The following is a 10,216-nucleotide window of genomic DNA, read 5'->3' as shown; positions in this document are numbered from 1 at the left end:
GGCGCAGCAACCATGAATTCTTTCACTGTAATTATATGGTCAGTATTACAAAGTAATAATTATAACAGAAATAAAACACATATATATACATGTATGAGAGGGAAGTCTGATACCCTCTCACACAGATTAAGAAGGCCTTATGTAAGAGCTCCCCGTGCAGAGCGCTATGCTGGCACCGTGCTGTATAATCCCAGGCTGCAGGAAGCCGTGTTAGAGCCGCACGCTGGGGTTCATGTACAATAATCACTTTTTTTTTTTTTTAAAAAGCATGCTTTTCCCCCCTGCTTAGTCTTTTCAGTGCGTAATCTGTTGACAGCAAACAGGCCCAGCACAAAACAACACTGCGCTGTGAAAGGTTGCACCGCCCGAGGCCACTCTGACACCACCAGCACCACCACAAGCCGGCGTTATAGACCCAGTGCACCGTTGCAATTACAGTTCCTAAAACCCTACAATGAGATTCCTTATGGAAGAAGAGGCAGTGCATATTAATATCCCTCCAGTCTGTGACCTAAACTCGTGGAAATGGTGCAACATGAACTTATGTAATACTTGGGGATAACAACAGAGCATATGGCTGATCCGGGGTCAGCAGCACAGGACAGATTAAAATTCAAATCTAAATTCAGCATCGCTTTATTGACATCAAAGACACTAAAGCTATGTTGCACAAGCAGTATTTAAAGTAAAGAACCCCTGCTCATTAGTGTGGTATTTTCTGGGATTCATCTTTTAGTGAAATGTAGGTTAAATGGCTTGAGGGACTGGAGAGGAAGGGGGGGGGGGGGGGGGGCGTTCACAGAAAAAAGTAGATCCTCATTCTTTGGTGTAATATTGTAATCAACATTAATATCACTAAAGCTGACTTAAAACTGATCAAAAGGCCTTATTTGAGACCGGAGATCACCTGTGACCAACCTGTGACATGTCAGCGGAAAGACCACTGAACTACATAGTGAAATTGCTGACTGGCTTCTTAGTCCCTCAGTCAGATTTTAACAAACTCCCTTGGACACACATGTCTAGTGCCAAACAAAAGTGGCTGCAGCCACAAGTGAAACTACACGTCTGTACCGCCGTTCACAGATGATGCTGAGCCTTTTATCTCAGATGCTGCTGCTTCGCACCATTCACGTATCTTAAACTGGTCTGAAAACAGAGCAGGGCTCACTGGAAGAAAATGTAGAACAGATTTAGTCTGAAACAGCTACTCGGCCTATAAATCCTCACTTACTTCACAATAGGGTTAAACGCACAATACAGCATGTTATAGCCTCAACGCGCCCAAGCTCCCCATAAACCCTCTCCTGTAGGTTTCTGTTAGAACTCAGACTCATACCAAACAAGATCACTTAAAATAATTTTAAAAAAAAAAAGGTTTCTTACTGTTTCCTCCTCAGATGCAGCAGGATGGGTTGCACCGGGCTTGGATGAGCTCCTGGTAACCAGCGGTCCCTCCGGACGTGCGGCACGCTGGGAGCCAAATGAGCGCGTTCATGAGCGGCGTATTGAGCTTTGTGGCGACGGCGCATCGTGACGTCCCGCCGGCCCCGTCCATTTTTTTAATCTAACGGGTCCCCTTGTTTTTTCCTCGCATATCGTCACACGGCCGTCCTCCACATCCACAGCCCCGGTCCTCCCCTCATCAAACGGGGGAGTTGGGGCTGTCCGCCTGGATGGCTACATCTCCAGCACCGTTGTCTCCAAATGGTTTAACATCTCGTTTGTCCAAAATCATATACGCCGTCCAAGGCCCACCCCCTTGTGAGTCAGTGAGGTAACACTGTTCCCACCCTCTGAGATTTTTGATATTATGCAAGACGGTCTATGTAATTATAATATGGACCTATGGCAGCGCCTCTCACGCCCCCCTACAGACATATGCAGAAGTGCAAGGTGGCACCATCACTCATCCGTCCACCAAACATCACTCTAATTCCTACAGAGGCTTTCAGTCAGTCTGTGTGCTTCAACATGCGTGACTTTGTCGTGCTGGTTGTATGTTATCCCTGAAATATCTTTATATGCCCTTACAATGTGATTATAAGCCACTTCTCAGATCCCAGTAAAGAGATAGGCCTACTTAAATTATGATACACCAAGGCATACAGCCTCTTTGTAAGTCTATTGTGTTCATGGTTTAAAAGTGCATGGTTTTAAACGTTCTTTTATTGTGCTATAATGTTCCTATAATAGGCCACTATAGGATATTTAATTTGCTGTTATATTTGTGGGCCCTGGTACCTTTAAAAGTTGACTGTAGGTCCATAGGGGCTTTTATTCAATGCCGTAGTGCAGCATACACTAAAACTGAGGGAATATCCCTATAAAATGTAGAAAGTCATGTATTTGAATTTGGCTTCTCACTGAGTATTGCGCCATCTCAAAGATGTTGGTATCTGCAGCTGAAACTTGTATGAGACAGACTTGAGAGGCGCTCCGGCTTGACTAATTATCATGATAATCACACCAGAAATCTTTTGAATGCACTAAAAGACGAATCCTCTCAAACGTTATTGTATAAGGGCTCAGTCTGTGTGTATGCATAGCCTAGACGTGCTCATCATTTGCATTAAATAAAGTTAACTCAGTCACGTTGATCTGTCTAGACCACATCAATGTGTGGAGATGCCTTCACACACAAGCTGCACTGTTGCATGTCTTTTTTCCAAATACTGCAAGAATATATAAATGGCCAGCAGTTAGGCCTAGTCTGTCTATAGCTGGTTATAGCTTATCTGTAACACTTTGTAATAAGATGCTTAAAATAAAAGTTTAAGGTGTAAATTGTAACCTTGTAACTAATGGGTGATAAACTATTTACTGATGTTTTAAGCACAAGTGAGAGGTTGCTGTGAAAAACTGACTGATAGGACCATTTATACACCAGCAAAGGATGTCTGCAAATCACATACATTTTGAACTAAATCCTATCCATTTGGGCAGTTTAAGCTTTAACAATGCATCACATTTTCTATATAACTAACTAACATTTATTACTAACAGAGACCCTCCACCACCAAGCTTCACGGTGCACACAGGCATGCTCCCGCACCTTGTTGCCAGGAAACTGTTGGGCCACTTTCATTTAAGCTACTTTAAGCCTTTTAAAAGTCAACATTATTCCAGTGTTTGTGGGCTTTTAGTCTGTTACGTTAGCCAAATGTACAGTAGGCCTACAGATTTAAACTACTGCACAGCACCCTGCAGCCCAAGGCTACTCTAACCAACCAAGTGTAAATTTAACTTACCATCAAAGACAAGCCAAGTCTGGTTTATTAATGTAGTCCCAGATCACATGTTTGTCTGAGAGAAAAGAGAAGAGAAAACTCCAAAATACAACTTTATCTGGAAAACAATGGAGAAACTTATGGAAGACGGACTGAAGGAGGATATCCCTCTTCCAGGACCTATGAAGATGCTGAGCTACATGTAGCCTATGTAGACAAAAGTAGATCCTCATTTTGACCCATGTCTTTTTTTGTTCCTGGGATCAAGATGTGGAACTCCTTACACTCAGAACTCAAATGGATAATGTCTGGAATCCTTTTAAGTTCAAGCTGAAACAGTGTTTAAAGAGGAATAGAAAAGTAGAATTGCAGTATAGCATGAAACAGCAATACAGTACAACCAAGAATTACAGAACTAGCCCCTTTAGCACAATTGCAATAAACCACCAAGGACTTTGTTTAGAATCAAAATAAAGCCTATAGACTATACAGTATATATTCTACAGTGTACCGTACGTTTCAATCGTGTACTCCAGATGCTTAGCTTAAGTAAAAGTAAACCCACAGTGTAAAAATACTTAACGCAGAAGTTATGTTCTTTGTTTTTGAAAACATTTTAGCTTACCAGAAAAATATAGCGAGGCCTGTTTAAAATATCAACAGTAAAAGTGTACATTATGTAGAAGAAAGCTCCTGTTCCTGTCATGGGCCAATTGGATTTATATAACTATAATGTAAAACTTAATGTGGAAGCAGCATTTACTTCTTATCAAGATGGAGCTCATAATAATATTGCTTGTTCAGCCTATAGGAATACATCATGTTTTATTTTCTAAGCACGCGTTTTGCATAGAATATATCTATAAAATGCCATTCAGTGGAAATGTTCCAGTGAAGAACAACCTTCTTTGAAAATGTACTTCAGTACAGTATTTAATCAAATGTAGTTGAGTGTCATACTCAACATACCAGCTGGTGAAATGCAGAATAGTTTTGTTTGCATTTCTCTTCATGGGATCACTCGAACTTTGATATACGAAATTGACTCCTCGCGCCAACGTCTGTTAAATGTTTTACTTCTCTGTGATATTTGTGGTTATAGTGGTTTGACTGCACTTGTTAGGTAACAACACAATCCAACTTGTGTCCCCACATGTTTGTGGCATAGGTATTCATTTGCCAGTAGCCCCCGTTACTTCTTATAACACGTTACACAGGTCGTGAGAAGCAGACAGTCTTTTGGCTGGTGGGTCACAGTCTGTCTCAGACCTTCCGACAGCAGTAAACCACCCTCGGCATCACTCCATTGTTTTACTGCTGCCAGTCCAGACACCATATAGCGCCTCACTGAGCAAGCGGGCGGCGCACGTATAGCGGCAAAATCAGCTTTTACGCACGCTGACGAACAACATGTCAGTGCATCCGATTTGTACAGAGCCTCACCTGTTATTACTGTAAATGTGAGCTGTAATATTTTCGCCTGCCCGCAAGGATTCAGTATGTGTGTGTTTGTGCCCATGCATGCATGCACTCAGACCTGGCACCCTTTCACCCCCGTGTCGCGCCAATATTCAAATTGGGATCCTCTGATTTGAATAAGAGCTTAATGAGACATGGTGGTGTATAATAAATGAAAGTGGGGTACTTCATGAGATTGAAGGCATGCTGCAGAGTTACTGGAGTTATTTCAGAAATATATGTTAGAATATTTAAAAAAAAAAATCCTTGACACCATGCAACCAAATATAAATGCTTATAGAAATATGCTAAGACGGGGCTACATAGAAGTGTGGAGGTATATGAGAAGGACTGTGCTGATGAAACTTGCCACCTTAACTGCACCAACTGGTCGATTCCTGATGCGCACAAGACAAAATGCAGCATCTTTCAGTGTAAGCAGAGTTGAATGATTCATTCATTCATCAGACCGAAGAGTCTTTCAAGTGTTATTTCTTCAGAGAAATGCACAAATTCAACTGGTGCTCCATCAAGACGACCTCAAGCAAGCTCTCCATCACCCTTTCAGGGTCAGAGCACTTGTCAAACGTGGTGCAGAGTATTTACATAGTCTTCTTCTTTTGCTTCAGCCAAATGAACATGGAGGAGTGTTAGGATTTGAACCACTATGTGTGCCTTTCATACACTTGTACGTTACAAAAACATTTATACTTTAAAATATACCAATACAGATTTAAGGTCATTACACTTATCCTCTACAAAAATGAAAGGAAAAAAATATTTAATAACCAGGAAGATTATTGATAAAAAGTAATTGATTGATTTGGATTTTATAGTCATTACTTGTGAATGTTTTATAGGAAATGCAACTCCCTTAAAGTAGTTTTTCAAAGTGTGCTTTCAAGTGTCTATTCTTTACTTGGTCTGTGAAAATCAGAAAAAAGTATTTCTCGCCGTCGTTTTTACTCACTGTGGGATTTAGTATAGATGTTTTTTTTTTTAGCTCTCCCTTGATGACCACAAACATACAGATGCAGATAATAAGGCTGCAACATCTAATGACAGCAAAACGGACAGACACAGATAATAAAATTCCCTAATAAGTTAGGAAAATAATATCGCCTGTAAGTAAAAAAAAAAAAAAAAAGAAAGAAAAAGAGTAAGATATTACTTACAGGATTTTTTTCCCACAACCATAGAAAGCACATGAAAACAGCAAATGAATGAACTTCACTGAACTCACAGTCCTTATAACCCACATATTTAACTGAGTATCATCCTCAATCTAATCTTCAGTTGAAGATATCTTTTAATCGTTTTCAAGCTAAATTTTTCCTTTAGGTTTTTCTAAAACAACGGATTTCTGAATGAAGTGGCGGACTGATATTTTTGATTTCATTTTGAGGTGTTTTTGAGGAGTTTGATTGCTCCGCTCCGAACATTTTTAAAGTCACAACATAAAAGCTTAGAAACTTAAAATAGGCTTTGCACATTTTTAATGAGTATTTCTATCGCTCCACTGTCATTCAGATCTTTTTTTGTATGAACTATGAATTGTATCGATTATAGTTCACATTCCCAATTAGAAACTGGCTCATAGCCTTATAATAGTGGAAACCTTTACATGAATGTGGCGTAAATTGTTAAGTACTCTCAACAAGCTTAGTGAGATGTTTCCAGCTGTACCGCTCATTTTGTTTCATGGTATATTAAAAAAAAAAAAAAAAAAAGAAAACAACTTCCAGTCTTTAAAATTAATGCTCCGGTTTTGATCTTATGCACAAGATGCCATCGAGTGTTAGGATAATTTTCAAAGCCAAATTAAAACTGAACTGAAACCAAACAGATTCGACCACGAGTTACGATTTCAGTACTGCAATTCAAACACCGTTATTCTAACAGGTGCTGTCAGGACTGTGGAGAAGGCTACAGCAGATTAGTGGAATACTGTTCAATATATTTCCCCTCAGGTCTCCTGGAACATGCTGCAAAACAAGTTTAAGCTTAGGAGAAACATAACGAGGAAATCTTTATTGAGACGTTTTCTTTTTTACATGTTATGTTTGCATATGTTCGTTTACAGTAGATTCATTTACTGCACAGTATCCAGTATATATTGTGGGTACAGTATACCTATAAAAGCCTATAGGTGATATCAGTAAAATTAGTTATTTCATAGCAAATCAAACAGATCCGAGAGGCGGCTGTCATAATAGTACTGGTGTTTTGATCTCTCACAAACCTCTGCCATAGTGTTTGATGTTTTTACTAAAAGGGGATTTAATGCGCAATCACTTACTGAACACTAATATAAAAAATATCAGTGAGAGATTTGGCCTCATAGTTTCATCAGGGAAGTGGTAGTAGTTACAAAATCAGTTTGATTAAAAAAAAAAATAAAAAAAAAAATAAAAAAAAAAGACCGTCACAGCCAAATGCATTTTTTTTTCTTTTCCACTGATGCCATCGTGTGGACACTTTGCGCATTACACCCAGACCACCGTGGATTATTGAATTCTGACTAACTGCTGCCCCACACGGCCAAAGCGTGTGAATTCAGGGCTTTTGGACTAAACGAGGAACTCAGTAATGTTCAGCTTCTAATATACAGACTCTAATTATCATAAACAAATGCTTCTTGATTTTTCCTCCCCTGACAAATAGGGTTGTTATGTGTTTATGATAAGGGCTGAGGAAGAGTTTATATTGTGTAATCACAAACAAATCAGACATGGTGGGCTTGAGAGCTTATAATGACTGTTTACTGTTTTAGGCAAAAAGTAAACACCAAAAAGGATTTAGTATTTTTAGTATTTTTAGCCTCATCAAGGAACATAACATTGAAAATGTACATGAACAGTGAAATGAATTCTAATGCAATGTAAAAGATCAAAAATATATTTTTTGGTAGGCTCTTATTAAGACAGGTGGGGTTGAACAGGAGGAATTTAGATTCCATGTCAATATTTCCTCAAGATGTCGTGACTGCCACTAACTGCAGACATAGAACCACATGTGCCTCATCTCTTTTCAGTATCTGCAAATCCATCACCACCAATTTATGGAAGTTAGCCATGACTGCCAAAAATAAATAAAAGCATAAATAAAAGCAGTTCTCAATTTAGCATGTAGCAGGAAGGATCTGTAACGGAAAAAAATGTTTTGCTTTTGGCCAGTTTTGAAGTTGCTTTTATTGTCTGTTCTGCAGGTGGTGTTGGCTGATGTTTAATGCTTCAGTTCACAGAAAGTTGAGGTCAGACCGAACTGATCACATTGACACACATTTTGCTTCGCTTTTCTTTATATTCCCACAGCTTTCTTGCCCTCAGGTTAGAGGTCATGGTCAGACCTGAAACAACGACGTCAGTTTAGTGTTTCACTGGTGGACCCTTGAGCAGTCTTTCCTTCTAGCAGCACTTTGCAAATTTGCACAAATGAGTACTACTGATAACACTAATGCCCTGTACAAGAAGGTGTCAGAGGAGGCTCTACCTTCTCAGGAGACTCAGGTCCTTTGGAGTGCAGGGGGCTCTCCTCAGGTCCTTCTTTGACTTTGTTGTGGCATCAGCTGTTTTCTATGGTGTGGTCTGCTGGAGCTGCAGCATCTCTACGGCAGACAGGAAGAGACTGGACAAACTGATCAGGAAGGCCAGCTCAGTCCTGGGTTGCTCCCTCGACCCAGTGCAGGTGGTGGGAGAGAGGAGGATGGTAGCAAAGCTATCATCAATGATGGTGAATGAGTACCACCCCATGTAAGACACACTGACAGCACTGAGCAGCTCCTTCAGTGAGAGGGTGCTTCACCCCAAGACAGTGAAGGAGCGTTATCGCAGGTCCTTCCTTCCTGCTGCTGTTAGACTTTACAACCAGCTGTGCTGAGCAAACCACATGCACACAAAACACACACATACTCACTCCTGGACTTAAAATTGGTGCTATATGTGTAACCTTTCTTCTTTTTATTTCTCTTACTGTTCAAACAGTGCACATGGTCACTTTGGTCATACTGTTTATAGTATTTATTATTATTGTTTCCTCTAATAAGTAAAGTAAATCTTACAGCAGTACTCTTACAAATCAGCTGCCCATTTCAATTATCTTGGTGTTTCAGACTGTCACATACTCATACAGCTCCTCCAGAGGCATAAAAAAAATCTGTTTGCAGTTCACATCTGATTCACACAAATCCTGAAACTAATGTTCAAACACTTTTTCTTTAGCTTTCTACAGTTACTGTATCATAGACATCAGTATTCATTATCTTTAACAGGCAGTGGTTGTTGGAACTGTGGAGAGGAAGAAATGAATTCCCTTTTTCAGAGTTTTTTTTTTTGCTGCACACTGTAGTTAAAGAGCTTTTAAGTTACAAATACCTCAAAGCATCTTTGATATTCATATTATATTTCATATTCATCCCATTAAATGACAGAACAAGAGATGTAACTCAGGTCTGTTCTTGTAGGAAAAAGTAACATTAAAAATCTGCAACGTTTTGGTATGTTTTGTTCACAACAGAGCAAACATACAATAATATTTGTCAAAAATGTTTTTTGGTTCATGCAAGCTGTCAAACTGACACTATGGCAGTATATCACCTAGGAAGCTTCAAGGCATAAACGTAAAATGCGTTATTATAAAACTTTCTCCAAGTATGTGAAATAACATCAAGGTGGAAAAATGACCTCAAAATATATGCTTGTATATTATTTAGTGAAAAGTCCACATTATGAAGCATTTAAACGGAAAAGCATAGAATGAGTTTGTTACTTGGTGTCATTAATCTTGTTTTATCTATGTTATTTGGTCCAGATTCAGGGATTTTTCTGTGGACTGAGCCAAACACTGTCGCTGTATCTGTGAAATCACTTGCAACTGAAGTATGAGATTTCTCTCTTTGTAGGTCTGCACATTTATGCACACATTTATCAGTGAAAATACATTTATGAATAACACAAACTCCCTGCAGTAATAAAATGAAGGCAGAGTGAGAGAGCACAGTGCTCAGAGTTGCCTAATGGTGTCATTTGTTGGGGCCTCGTTTCAACATACAGGGACAAAAAGGAAATTTGAAATGTGTAGTACATTGTGTCAAACTGTCTACCGCTGAGAATATTTTTTTATGCAAAACGGGTTTCTCAGCTTTGATCATGATTCTTATGTGACTTGACATCAGAGTTTTTTTTTCTTTTTTCCTCAAACCAGTTTCCTTAGAGGTATGAATAAATGATCACAACATATACAGTATTTCATTACACTGACTTCTGTAAGGGTACATGAATAATCACTTACACATGAAATGAGGGTTAGATATTGGACCAAGTCTTCAATCATGCTAGCTGCTCTATGAGACTGTATTTAGGCACAGCATTGCTAATATATAAGAAGAGGAAGAAAGTAAACCAAGACTTTAACCTATTTATCATTACAGAAATTTAATATTTAAAAAAACCCTCATGAATAATAAGAACGGTAAGTAGCTCTAATCGCTACTATAAAATGAGATTTAGAAAAAAGTAACATGATTGCAG

This window comes from Toxotes jaculatrix, chromosome 13 (assembly GCF_017976425.1).
Source record: "Toxotes jaculatrix isolate fToxJac2 chromosome 13, fToxJac2.pri, whole genome shotgun sequence".
NCBI lineage: Eukaryota > Metazoa > Chordata > Actinopteri > Toxotidae > Toxotes > Toxotes jaculatrix.
Note: the sequence above shows the minus strand (reverse complement) of the source record.